General features: G+C 39.4%; 1 protein-coding gene across 14 annotated transcripts in view; it reads left to right on the plus strand.

Moving 5' to 3' along the window:
- PHACTR1 (phosphatase and actin regulator 1) overlaps positions 1-14,657 on the plus strand; it is a 576,315-nt gene that overhangs the window by 125,099 nt on the left and 436,559 nt on the right. The gene's annotated exons all lie outside the window — the stretch shown is intronic.

Below are 14,657 nucleotides of genomic sequence, written 5' to 3' on the forward strand. Positions count from 1 at the left end.
TAATAAGGAGATTTATTCTAAGACAACTGTTTTTCTACCTTTTAATATAAGGCATATATGAATAAAATAAATAAAATAAAAATAAATCTGTAAAATAACATTGGAAAAAATCTATATTTAATGAGAACAAATGATGCCTGTTTTATGTTCTACCCTTAAAAATTCTATTGAAAAATTTCTGAAAACATCCCAATGAGTAATTTGCTTTATTCAGATATAGTTGACTTGATTATTTAAAGCATAATTTCATGACTTATGAGTATTACTTCTCTCAGCGTGACACACTACATAGACAGTCTTCAACTTTGCCAATGTTACTGGGGAAAACATATGATAGTAAGGGTGTCATATTTTCCTGTAAGGACAGTGTTGTAGGTAGTAGGCTGTGTAATTTTGCCCAAAGGGTTAATGTCATAAATTACTGGTGAACTGTTGAAAGGATGTAATGTGTAATTTTGAGATTATTTCAAAGAGTAAAATACATTTTAATAAATGCGTTTAAAGAGTAAAGGTTTTTTTTTTATTTTTATTTTGAGATAAAGTCTCACTCTCACCTAGGCTGGAGTGCAGTGGTGTGATCAAGGCTCACTGCAGCCTCCACCTTCTGGGCCTAGGTGATCCTCCCACCTCAGCCTCCTGAGTAGCTGGGACTGTAGGCAAATACCATCATGCCCAGCTTAATTTTTTTGTTGCCGTTGTTAGAGACAGGGTCTCACTCTGTTGCCAAGGCTGGTCTCAAACTCCTGGCCTGAAACAATCCCCACGCCTTGGCCTTCCAAAGTGCTGGGATTACAGGTGTGAGCTACCACACCTAGCCTAAAGGTGTTTTTTTTCTAAATCTTGCAAAATCAACATTAATGTAATGTCCCTATTGATTATTTAAAGAATGTCAATGTAACCATTACATGGACATCTAGCACATAATTATAATTGTTTTAGAGGTCACAATTTGACTTATCTCCCCTTGATATGCTATCTAAATTAAACATTTTCTTAACAGTTTCTTTTTGTCATTGAAATGTAGGAAGACTTTGAGTTAATGTCTTGATGGTCCAAGTATCTTAATGTGGGAACTAGGACACTTTTCTCTTGTTAAAATTCCCTATAGCAAGGAGAATATTCAAAACTTTTCTATTATTACTTAAGAGCAATAATCACTTTGAGTTGATCTTTGAAGACATGAAAATAAAAGTTATTTCTGTAGCTCCAATAAGGACTTTAGCTCCAAGGGTTTGGACAGCAGGTGCCTGAACCGTCTAGTCTTTGGTTCACTTTCTTTTCATTGCCTCCCATTTCAGTGACAATTTTATGACAGCCTAGAAGGAAAAAAGGAGACACAAATGAGGAGGCCTAGAATCTGGTGTAGAAGCTTGAAGGTTGGGGATGGCAGGTGGGGAGAGCAGAGTCCAGAGAGTGGAAAAGAGCAGTTATGCACATGTGTGTATATATAGACAGAGAAATAGATAAACAGATAGAAAGACTGATTTACCTAGAAATACCTATTTCTTTTGAAGCTGGTGAGCAAACCAGTTGCTTGGAAACCATTGATTCCTCAAAAATAATGTGTTAAACCATGCATCATAAATTGACAACTTCTCAGCGCCAGTGAGAATAAGATGAAGGATTTCAGACCCACATGGGCAACTTAGCTTTGCAGATATTCAAAGATGGTTAACTCTGAATATTCAAAGATGGTAAACTGACATTAAATGAAGGAGATGGTATGAGTAACAGACTTCATAGTAGGTACGACATGTGGTAGACTATCAATCAATAAAGTTCCCTTTGCTCTTCACTGAAAACAGGTCAAGTCTGTATTAATATTTGTATAAAATGTTTTAGCTGGTCACAAAAGTCGTTGGTTTCTTTGCATCGATGGAGTGCAGCAGAAACAAAATAAGTTTTAAAGTCAAACAGACGTAGGTATGAATTTCAGCTCTATCCTAACTTGCTACGTGACCTTGAGCAATAATCACTTTGTGTCGATCTCTGAAGACATGAAAATAAAAGTTATTTCTTAGTTGATATCTCTGAACCCCAGGTTCCTCTTATGTGAAATGAGATTTAAAATTTAACAAGAATCAGGCCAAGCACAGTGGCTCACACCTGTAATCCCAGCACATTGAGAAGCTGGGGCAGGATAATCGCTTGAGGCCAGGAGTTTGAGATCAGCCTGGGCAACATAGTAAGATTCCATCTCTACAAAAAATTTTAAAACGTTAGCCAGGTGTAGTAGCACACACCTGTCGTCCCAGCTACTTGGGAGGCTGAAGCAGGAGAACCCCCTGAGCCCAGGAGGTTGAGGTTGCAATGAACTGTGATCATACCACTGCACTCCAGCCTAAGTGACAGAGCAAGACCCTATCCCTAAAAAAAATAAAAACTAAAAAATAAATAACAAGAAGCAACTATCCCACTGTGAGGCTCAGAGAAAATGTAGGTAAGGCACCCAGGTCCTGATGCCTGTTAGAGTTTATTACTATCTGCAAACACTGCACTATAAAGCACGGAGAAATACTAGATGGAACATCCGCCTTCTGGAGCCTGCAGTGTTTCAAGAAGCATTTGAGGTAAGAAGGAAAGAATTAAAGGTGAAAGAAAAAAAGAAAAGCAAGCAAACCAGCAGCAGAGGGTACCACTAAAGAAACGATGGGAAAGTGGCTTGGGGAGGAAATTGGGCTACTGTTAAAGCAATCCGTGGGCCTGTAAGAAAAGCCAGTCCCCTCTGCTTAGCCCTCTAGTGGTGGGAAGGAATAACAACATCAATATTTGAGCAGCACAGGCAACCACAAATTAACTGGTTAGAGAAAAGCCACCTATTATGTTTCCATTCTCCCCTGGTATAAGATTTTAAAGAAAAAATAAATAAATAAAACCATAGTGGTATACATGTAACATGTGTGTGTTTGCGTGTATATTTATGCATATCCGCATCTGAGTGTTGGATCGACATTTTTCAAAATTATGAGTTTTTAAAAAATGTACAGCGTGATTATGTGTTTGGGCTGCTTATACATCAATGCATGATTTATAAGAGGGAAGGTGGAGAAGTGCCCTCAGTTATTTCGGTCTCTTTTCTTCTTCACCAGATCTCTTGATGCATAAGTGTTACCCATCACATAGGCCACCAGATCTTTTGTAAATCCTTCCCCACTCTCCCTTTTGCATTTCAGTCTCCACTGCCAGGTGCTTGCGCATTCTTTTGCAGAGAGAAAGGAGAAGAGTGCCAAGATGTCATTGGGAACCCCCCCCTTCCCCGCCCCGCCGTGCTGGGCAGTGTTTCTGCTGCTTTGCAGCTTCAGATGGCAGCATTATCATCCATAGCACGGCAGGTATTTCCCCTCAGGGATTACTATTTCTGTTCAGCACCGACACAGTCTAATGTGCTGAAATTATTATCATATATAAGACTTTCGTGTACTATTTACCAAAAAAAAAAAAAAAAAAAAACCTCGGAAAGGAAGATAGACTGAGGTTAATGCATCTCTTTAGTGTGCTCCCTGCACATCTGAGTACCAGAATTCTGTGTTTATTAAAGTTCCTTTTGTGGGCTCTGCTACGGAATTGTGCACATGCGTCCCTGAGATATACGTTATCTTATTCCTTTTAAAAGGTGATGTGTCTCACCAGAAGGCAGCATTCTCTTAGGTTCTGCAAGAGTAACTTTGACTTCTTTGTTTAAAATAGCTCCCTTATTGTCCTTAACATTTCATCTGTCAAAGTATGCAATTTAATTGGGTGCAGATTTCATGCACCTGCTGAAACTATGCATCTCTTCCCTGCCAATTCCTAAACCAAGCCAGCAACGTGAACAGTTTAAATGTAATTTGTTTGCAGTTAGCAAAACTGTGGAGAGGAGGGAGCTAATAACGATACTGAAGCCATTTCTTTAAAAATAAACGAACAAACAAACTGAGTTCCAAACACATAACATGAAAACTTCCACTCTCCACTTGGAAGGATGACTTTAGCCACATGTTGATATCTAATTGTTGGTCACTGTGCCCAGTGGAGTGCTTGGCACATAATGAGAGCTTAGTAAACATGTGCATTTATCAATAGTTATCAATGAATGGGTCGATAAATGTTGATGGCTGATACAGAGAATATCATCTTAACTACTCTGTAAATGGAAAATTTTAAGTTGGTACCAACACGTGTCAGATATTTTTCTTGAGATAATACTGCAAATTTCCTTCAAAATAGTGACAGTTTTAAGGTCTCTGTGTTCTCTTAAACCCAATTTCCATTCAGCATCTTAAGGATCCTTACTGTTAGGTAATAAACTGTATGGGCAGGTGTTTCCTAACAAAACTGGGTAGACCTTGAGTCTAAGATTCAGAGCTGCAAGGCATGCGCTGATGTTACTTACAAACCAAATCAGATTCCTTACGTGTAAGGTGTGGCAGGAACATTTGGCTCTTTATTGAGCTTTTTAGTCATAGATTTGCTTGTTAACTTTTGAAGTCATATTAATCTTACAAGAATTTTGGAAATATAGGAATGTATAACATCATCACCTTAATAATTAATGCTTCTTTCATCCTTTTCATTTTTATTTTTTTGTAGCCTTAGGAAATTTGTGATAATTGCCACTACAGTTTATATACCACTTAGCAACTTGCTTTTTATTTATTTATTTATTTTTTTCAGACAGGGTCTCACTCTGCCACCCAGGTTGGAGTACAGTGGCCCAATCTCAGCTCACTGCAGCTTCCGCCTCCCAAACTCAAGCAGTCTTCCCACCTCAGCCTCCTGAGTAGCTAGGACCACAGCTGGGACACATGCCACCACACCCTGCTAAATTTTTTTCTTTGTGGTTTCTTTTTTTTTTTTTGGTAGAGATGGGGTTTCACCATGTAGCCCAAGCTGGTCTCAAACTCCTGAGCTCAAGGGATCTGCCCGTGTTGGCCTCCTAAAGTGCTGGGATTATAGGCGTGAGCCACCCACCGTGCCCAGCAGCAACTTGCTTTTTTTTTTCTTTTGTTAAAGATAATGTTCTCTTATCAGCATTTTATGTTGCTGCATGGTCTTCATAGTTGTAGGAATTCCACCGCATCTGGTATAATCACATTCATAGAAGTAATTTTTAACATCAGCATTATATACGTGTGTATAAATATACAGATATAGATGGGTAGGTAGGTAGAAGATATGGATAAATAATAGCCACTCACTATTTGTAAACTAGATTCAGCAATCTCATCTATGACAAAAGAGATGAGTCAAAAACCAAGAAACAAACCCCAAAGGTCTTTGAGTAGTCAAATTATATGACACAAAGCTCATTAATCTTAAACACAGTACTTCTCAATACTTACTGATAATCTGTGAGTGTTAATTTACGTGTAAATCCAACACATTTGGTTATTAGTCTTGATTTTAGCGTTAGTATTAATATTTGCAGTGGCTAGAAACTATGAGCCCAAAGAAAACAGAAAAACTATGAAAACAATCAGACTACCTCAATGAGAACAGCAGCTTGCAGCCATCTAGTATAAGAGAAAAATTACTGAATACATCTCGAGGTGTTTCAGTGGCACAGTATCCTAATTAAGATTCATGGTAATAAACTATTTAAAAAGGTGCTACTTTATTTTCAAGATGCTGTGTTTCCAAAGGCAGGAAAACAGCTAATGTATCTTGAGATGTTTCCATCCAAAATTAATTTTTAAAAATTAAAGCTAAGTCTTAAAGGAACAAAACTCAAAATTTGCCCCTTTGAAACAATTTCTATCTCACTGATACCAATTAACTGAGGTTTTAAAAATATTCACTATTTCCTGTATATTATCCTTTATTTGAACTTTGATACATCTCACCGTCTCGATGTGGTTAAAAGAACAGCCTTTCCTGAGACAACAGCTGATCATTGGGCAGTGCTATAATTGAACACCATAAAGAAGAAAAGGATAATAAATGATCCATGATAATTAAATATTATCCTCAGTGCAATGCACCAAGATTTTCATTAATCCATCCATAACTAGGCTAGATCAATAGCACATATTGGTTATAAACAGAGTAACTAACCAACCCACACAAGAAATCAGACCTGTGTGCTAACATTTTTATCTTAACCGTCAGAAATGAGCACTTGCTAATGGAAGATCAAGATTTGTCCATTTTCTCTGACATACTCTTACCAATATACATATATGTGCATATACATGTGTTAAAATACAAGATTTTCTATAAACACAAATATGCATAAGGGTACTTGCTCATTTTTCCTTTCTCCTACTATCATTTTTTTCCCAAGCTTCTTTAGGATCCATTAGACTGAATCAAGGCACCAAACTCATTTCTATTAAAAATCTCATGTAACTCGTAGAGACTTTTATCTGGAAATTTAATAGCATTTCATTTAGAAAGCGGGGGAGGGGCATTTGATAAAAGGTTTCTCAAGACAATTGGTTTGCAACATGCCTGAAGATTATCTTACTTTAAATGACATTTAATAGGTTTTTCTTCCACATCCTGATAAACATTTCGGTGTTACTGATCACTTTGAAAATAAGACTTGGGAACTTGAGCAAAAATGAGGAAAATAGCTAGGTTTCTGGTTCTGACTGTTTTTTCAAATGGCTTTCTGCTGCCAGAGAACACTAAATGAACTCCCCTGAGAAAGAAGTCTACCTCAATTTAAAGGAAGCAAATCTTTTTCTTTTCTTTTTTTAAGAAAGCGTTGTAAATTCTTGGATTAATGGCTCACAATCAAAGGACATTCATTAGAACCACTAAAATGCCAAGGAAATGAGACTTTTTTTTTTCCATTTCTCAAAGCACATTTAATCTTATTGCCTCTCAGTATCAATGATTGTTCTTTCTAGAATTTCAAAGACAGGCACTATTCTTCTTAAACAGAAGTCAAATGACTTTGCAGATGGCGCCTGATTCATCTCACAGTGAAAGTTCTCTAAAGGTGACACTGATGTCCCCTCTCCCCAGCAGAAAGTCTCCAGTGTGGCATGAGGAGACTGCTCTGAGTTAGACGCTGCAGTTTTCCCAACAAAAGAGTAATGACAGAAGCTCCCTAGGAGCGTGTGAAAGAATGAGCCAATTAGGAAGGCCTTGCCACATCGCCAGTAGTTCTGGAAGACTTAACAACAGAGCCCTCACAATTAACAATAAAGCACTTGGGCTTCAGTGTGGTGAGGTCCCACGTCAGTGATTCGGTCAGCCAGACCTTCATTTCCTTGTGTGAACACATATACTTGCTAGGAAGAGAAGGTACCCTGTGTCGGGGAATGAGAGGATGCTGAGTGGTCTGCAACCGCCTGTGGAAAGGAGCTTCAGGCAGAACTCTTTGGAGACATGGATGATGGGTCTGACTGGAAGAGAAAAAATAGTCTAGATAGCACACAGTAATGGTAGTGGACAGACTGTGAGCATGTAGGTCAGACAGCCTGGGGCTGGCACAGAGTCCATATGGGCAGGAAGTGCAAGAGCTAGGGAATTTTGAGATTTTGCTGATGTTATGATTTCATTGCTTTGCAGAACCGATGAGGCCTGGCATAGTTCAGGTCCCACGAACTATGATGTCATAAACCATCATCTGTGCAGCATTTAGTAGTTTTCCCATCCCCCAGATAATGAAATAATAATCAGGGAAATGTCTTTCTTCTTTTTCCCCCAGAATTCCTAGGAATATTTGAAATATAAAACAAAAATACACAATTCATACTCCCAAGAATTATGTTAATGAAACTATTAATTAATTATTAATTAAACCTTACAGTAGGAGGTTTTAATTTCCAGAAAATAAATAAATCCATATTTATTCAAAACTGGGTGAGTCATACATTGCTGGGTCACTGAGATTTCCTGGGTGACTTCATGCTACAAAAATTAATGCCTGCTTCTTTTTCCTGCTCTGGCTTTGAGATCTTATGGGATGTCTTGTCTTCTATGTCCTTTGTCCTGTCATGTCATGGTATTTGCATGGGCTGAAACTTGGTATAGTCATGTGTTCTCTTTTCCCCCTTGTCCCAGTCAAATTTTACCTCTTCATCTCCACTCCCTATTCTTATCCCCAAGCCTATGCCAGATATTGGATCTCCTTCGCCCTCCACAACTTCCAAGAGGCCACAAGAATAACAATGGTTACTGCTGCCCTAGCCTACACTCTAACTCCTCCCTCATCTACATTCACCGCAGATACTGCTGATTGATGCCTGCACTCTTGCCCACCAGGCTCGCGTGCAGATGCAAAGTCCTCCTTCACTCTTGCTCCAGGGAGCCACTGCTAGTTAATCAACTTTGCACACAAGACGAAATTTTTCGCCATCCCTTCTGTATGGCATTGCCTGGGGAAGGGAAACTTTACTTATTCATCATTTGTTCTCACTTTAGCAGAAGATCACTCTTTCCCAACTGGGTCTCCAGTAGCCTTTGGCTTCATTCAGTCTTGGTATTTGTTTCCCAGGACTGCTGTAACAAAGTACCAAAATCTGATTGGCTTAAAATCATAGAAATGTATTATCTCAGTCTGAAACCAAGGTGTCGGCAGGGCCATGCTCTATCTAATGGCTGTGGGGGAGGAGCCTCCCTTGCCTCTTCCAGCTCCTGATGTTTGGCAGTCCTTGGCATTTCTTGGCTTGAAAATGCATCATCCCAGTTACGTGGCTGCCTTCTCCCTGTGTGTCTTCACACCCTCTTCCTGCATGTGCCTCTGTGTCTCTTCTTCTCTCCTTATAAGAACACCAATTGTATTGGATTAGGTCCCACGTTCATGACCTCAGCTTAACTCCCTTAACTCTGCCAAGACCCTGTTTCCAAATAAGATCACATTATGTCTTCTTGGTGAAGGGTTGGGGGGAACGCAATTAAACCCATAACTATATTCCAATGTTTTCATACACCTATGTAGTATATCTTAATCTTCCCAATTTTAAGAGAGTTCATGTGTTCACACATCTGAAAAATTCTGCCTCACCCTGATTCCACAAACTGGACATAGTTATTGCAAATTCATACAAAGGCAATAGATTTAGTAAATCAGACATATCCTTGGCCAGACTGATTAACAAGAATTATACCAGGGAAATGGGTGCTGAGCAAGGGATGCAACAAGTATAAAGTGAGGCTTTGAACTTTAAATAGCCTAGTTCAAGGGAGGCTTGGGAAACAATACATGGGCGAACATTTAAATAACAATGTACGACATTAATAAGGGGATGCAAGGAAATGCAGTGCTGTTGAGAATAGCAATGGGTTTTGATGGCATTAGAAGATGTTGCCTCAAGGGAATCCAACAATACTCAGATTTTGCCTTTCAATCAGCCAACAGCCTACAAATTTCCGGAGAGAAACAGACATGAGTAAGAACAGTCTAATGCAATAAAAGGTCCCATTTTATCTTTAATTACACAAGCACCCAGTAACTCATCATGCGCAGCAATAGGAAAGCTGGGTTGGAATACAGAGTCTGGCATATATGTCATTAACACACTTCACATGCCTCTACTTTGATTTCCCAAATCCTTAATAATCTATTAGATTCTTCTACATATTCTAAAGCAGTTGGAAGTTTAAACTCTGAATTTTCCTTTAAAAAATAAAAATCTGAAACAATCAAGCATTGCTTTGCTGAATGTTTTCTTTTGTCACGTATTCCATGATCTTTGGTACTACCACTGAAAAACAACATTTTAATTATTTTATTATTTTATTTTATTTATTATTATTATTTGATACAGAGTCTCACTCTGTTACCCAGACTGGAGTGCAGTGGTGCGATTTTGGCTCACTACAATCTCTGCCTCCTGGGTTCAAGCGATTCTCCCACCTCAGCCTCCCGAGTAGCTGAGATTACTGGTGTGCGCCAATACGCCCAGCTAACTTTTGTATTTTTAGTAGAGACAGGGTTTTGCCATGTTGGCCAGGCTGGTCTCAAACTCCTGACCTCAGGTGATTCGCCCACCTCAGCCTCCCAGAGTGCTGGGATTACAGGCATGAGCCACCATGCCAGGCCAAAAATCATTTTTATTATGTTCTAATATGTGGTAAGAGGTATTGAGGCCCTAGGAGAAATAATTGTGAAGCCAATTTAAAGTACCAGTAAATTGACAAGGGCCAAGCAATGGCCCAGAGCTAGGGTGACCTATGCCTTTCTCCTTTTCTTCTTCCCTATCCTATAAAAACAAACACATCTAACAGCAGAAAGCAATAAAAATCTTACCAAAGAAAGTCATAATCTCAATCAGAAGAATCTAACTTAAGAAATAATAATACCAGACATGGAAATATGGAGGAAGGCAGAATGGGATGGTACAGAAGTCGGGAACCAGATTCCCAAAGTGGCAGAATTGAGCAAGACAGCTTGTTCCCTGAGACTCTGTTTCTTTCACCTGTCAAACAACAGAGTCAGACCAGACGATTTATGAAGTCCCGTTATTTTTATATTTACTGATATATTTCTAGGCAGCATACAAAAACCCTGAAAGGCCCCCTCGGTCTGTGGCCTAAAGCCTTCCAATATCCTGGAAAGCTTTATGTGATATATGCTTCTCAGTGGATCACAAAAGCATACAATCATTGCTGGTAGGAAATGAAAAAACTAAACGTTGCTCAGAAAGTATTCAAAGAGGGCACTGATGTTACAAAAAAAAATCATTCCTCACTCTGATAGTTTATGATAGCAAAGCTTATAGAACTTGCTTTTAGGATACAAACTCCTCATCCAAACATGCTGAAATCATGGCAATCTCTGGAAATCATTGACTCTTGGGTCTGGTGAGTACCCAAATTCATCACCTTTCTTTGTCAGCACTGGGCATAATGCATCCTACGTGAAGAAATTGTAACCTAGGTCCTAAAATCTCTAGGTGCCTTCGCATCTATGAGAACCTTTGCTGTCTTATTGCAACCTGAAGCATGAATAATCCAGCCTTACTTCTAACCTAAGTCTCCAGCACTGCCTATTTCAATTCAATTTATTCAAAAGGTACATGTTAAGTACCTACTGTCAAGAAGCAAACATTGTAAAATGTATAAAGTTGAATAAAAAACCATCCTGGGCTCAAAAAGTGTAGTCTCTTGCAGAAATGGTAAACCTACGTCACGTGTGCTGCCACCACCCTCCTCCAGTGTCCCTTATAGACTTTTTTTTTTCTTTCCTATTGATGGACGCAGCTTCAGAATCTCCGACAAAACACCTAGACAGGCAAAAGAAGCTGATCAGATTTGGCACAGGAGATAAGATATATTTGTTAACTCTGGTTGGCGTGTCATGTCATGAGTCAAGACAATTTTTTTTAAATGCTAAGTAGGAATTCAAATAATGTGCTGAGAGAGTGAAAGTGAAGGACAATTTATTCTGAATGAAAGGAGCAGCAAGGGTGTATTAGTCCATTCTCACACTGCTAATAAAGACATACCTGAGACTGGGTAATTTATAAAGGAAAGAGGTTTGAGTGACTCATGGTTTCTCATTGCTGGGGAAGCCTCAGGAAACTTACAATCATGGCGGAAGGCACCTCTTCACAGGCTGGCAGGAGGGAGAATGAGTGCCCAGTGAAGGGGCGAGCCACTTATAAAACCATCAGCTCTTGTGAGAACTAACCCACTAGCATGAGAACAGGATGGGGGAAACTGCCCCCATGATTCAGTTATCTCTACCTGGTCCCTCCCATGACATGTGAGGATCATGGGAGCTGTATATGATTCAAGATGAGATGTGGGTGGAGACACAGCCAAACCATATCAGAGGGCTTCATGGATGAGAAGGTACTTACAAGAGACTTTACAAAATTAATATGATGTCAATAGGTAGATGTTTAGGGCATGAATATTCCTGACTGGCACAACAGCAGGAACAAAGACATATAGGAGTTTTCAATACGTATAGGTGGAACTACATGTATTGACAACCCCAGGTGACTGGGTTATGGGTGTATATAAGGCTATAGTGGGAAGCAAAAGGTAACCTAGAGTTATGCCATGAAAAATCTTCAATGTCTTAGGAAATTTAACTTCTAATTCTGAGATGATGGAAATCCTTTTGAGGGAAAGTAGCAATGTACTACTTTGATCAGTTCATTTAAAATTGAACAATAAATGCCCAAAGTACCCATTTCTCCAAAGAGCTGCAAAGCACAATTTCTCCAAAATCTGCTTAAAGCTCTGTCATGGAAATATGTATGTTTCTTTTTTATGTCATTCCCTCAGATGGAGGGTACTAGGCCAGGCTAATAGGATGTACTTTTGGTTGAACAACTTGTCTCAGAGGATGTTTGTAGCTTGTTAGCATTTTATCAAATCAGGATAGAATGCTTTGTTGTGTACCTAAGGAAATACCACTGTGAGATGGATGAATTTTTGTCCAGGGACTTCCTGAATACCTACTTTTTAAAAATTTTGCTCAGTTTCTACACAGTAAAAGAAACTCAAGAGTAAACAGACAACCTACAGAATGGGAAAAAATATTTGCAAACTATGCATCCAACAAGGGTCTAATATCCAGAATCTATAAGGAAATTAAACTAATCAACGAGAAGAAAACAAACAAGCCCATTAAAAAGTGGGCAAAGGATGGGAACAAACACTTCTCAAAAAACATACAAGAGGCCAAGAAACATCTGAAAAAATGCTCAACATTTTGACTTGCTTCAGAGAGACACAAGCCAAAACTACAATGGGATAGTATCTCACGCCAGTCAGAATGGCTATTATTAAAAAGTCAAAGAATATCAGCTGTTGGCAAGGTTGTAGAGAAAAGGGAATATATATTGTTGGTGGGAATGCAAATTAGTTCAGCCTCTGTGGAAAGCAGTTTGCAGATTTCTCAAAGAACTAAAAATACATAGAACTACCATTCGACCCAGCAACCCATTATTGGTTATACATTCAAAGGAAATTAATCATTCTACCAAAAGGACACATGTACTCAAGTTTATCACAACATTATTCACAATAGTAAAGACATATAATCAACCTAGGTGCCCATCAATGGTGGACTGAATAAAGAAAATGTGGTATATATACACCGTGGAATACTGCACAGCCATAAAAAACAAAATTGACCGGGTGCCATGGCCCACGCCTGTAATCCCAGCATGTTGGGAGGCCTAGGCAGGAGGATGACTTGACTCCAGGAGTTTGAGACTAGCTGCATGTGGTGGTGCATGTCTGTAGTTCCAGCTTTTCAGGAGGCTGAGGCCAGAGGATCTCTTCAGTCCAGAAGTTTGAGGCTGCAGTTAGTTATTATACCAATGCACCCTAGCCTGGGAGACAGGACAAGACCCTGTCTCTATAAAACAAAAAACAAACCCTAAACTTATGTCTTTTGCAGCAATATTGATGCAGCTGCAGGCCATTATCCTAAGCGAATTAACACAGAAACAGAAAATAGAGTATGGCATGTTCCCATTTATAAGTGGGAGCTAAATTTTGGGTTCATAGGGTCATAAAGATGGGAACAATAGACACTGGGAATTCCAGGAGGGAGGGAGGAAGGGAGGTAGCGGCTGAAAAGATTCCTACTGGGTACTATGTTCACTGTCTGGGTGATGGGATTAATAGAAGCCCAAACCTCGGCATAGTGCAATGTACCCTTGTAACAAGCCTGGACAGGTACCCCCGGAATCTAAAATAAAATGGAAATTTTAAAAAATTAAAATTAAAAAATTGGCTCAGAATCTGAAAATGTCATAAGAACAGTATTACATGAGAATAAAAACATTAATTAAAGAATTCTTACTTTGGTTACTTCCTGGCAAAATGGCTTAGAGTGAATCCTGGTTCTTTTAATTCCAGAGCCTTACAGCCCAGGGCATGTAAACTTTAAAATTAACAGTCACAAACAAAAGCTGCTAAACTGGAAGAAGATTGTGACTAAAGTTAACATATATCCTTAATAATGATGGTTTTAAGACAGGCAAGCAATGGAAAAACTCAGTGAATCTAAATTCCACTACAACCCTGTCTTCTTGGGACCCTAGGGGAATAGAATTGTTTGGTCCATTCAACTCATTAAGTCACTGTATACTTAAGCTTAAATCTAAAATTCACCTTTTTTTTTCTTCTTCTTCTTCTTCTCCCCCTCCCCCCTCCCCCTCCCCCTCCCCAACACCACCTCTACTAAAATATACAAAGCTCTGCCTCCCGGGTTCACACCATTCTCCTGCCTCAGCTTCCCAAGGAGCTGGGACTACAGGCGCCTGCCACCACACCTGGCTAATTTTTTGTATATTTTAGTAGAGGTGGTGTTTCACCATTAGCCAGGATGGTCTCGATCTCCTGACCTCGTGATCCGCCCGCCTCAGCCTCCCAAAGTGCTGGGATTACAGGCGTGAGCCACTGCGCCTGGCCCAAATTCACCTGTTCTTAAATTATCTGAAAAATAATTGCAGGACCAAATGCAAATCTACGATCAGCCAAATATACAGGAGTCCTGTGATTACAGCGAATCCCACTTCCTGCTGGGTTTTTGTTATAACCATCACCAGCACTAAGGCTTTCAAGATCCTATGTCCCCAATTGGCTGTTCACTTCAACCAGCTCTCAGAAGCTGTGGTGAAAGAACAGTGGTATGTCCTTGGCCAATGTAAACAAAATGCTGGTACTTATTTGAGAGATAAGCCAGAAGTACCCAGAGGATTGTCATCTTCGCTAATGATCAGAGATAGAGACCTTGTTTTCCTGAACAATGTGCC

Source organism: Papio anubis, chromosome 6 (assembly GCF_008728515.1).
Source record: "Papio anubis isolate 15944 chromosome 6, Panubis1.0, whole genome shotgun sequence".
Classification (NCBI taxonomy): domain Eukaryota; kingdom Metazoa; phylum Chordata; class Mammalia; order Primates; family Cercopithecidae; genus Papio; species Papio anubis.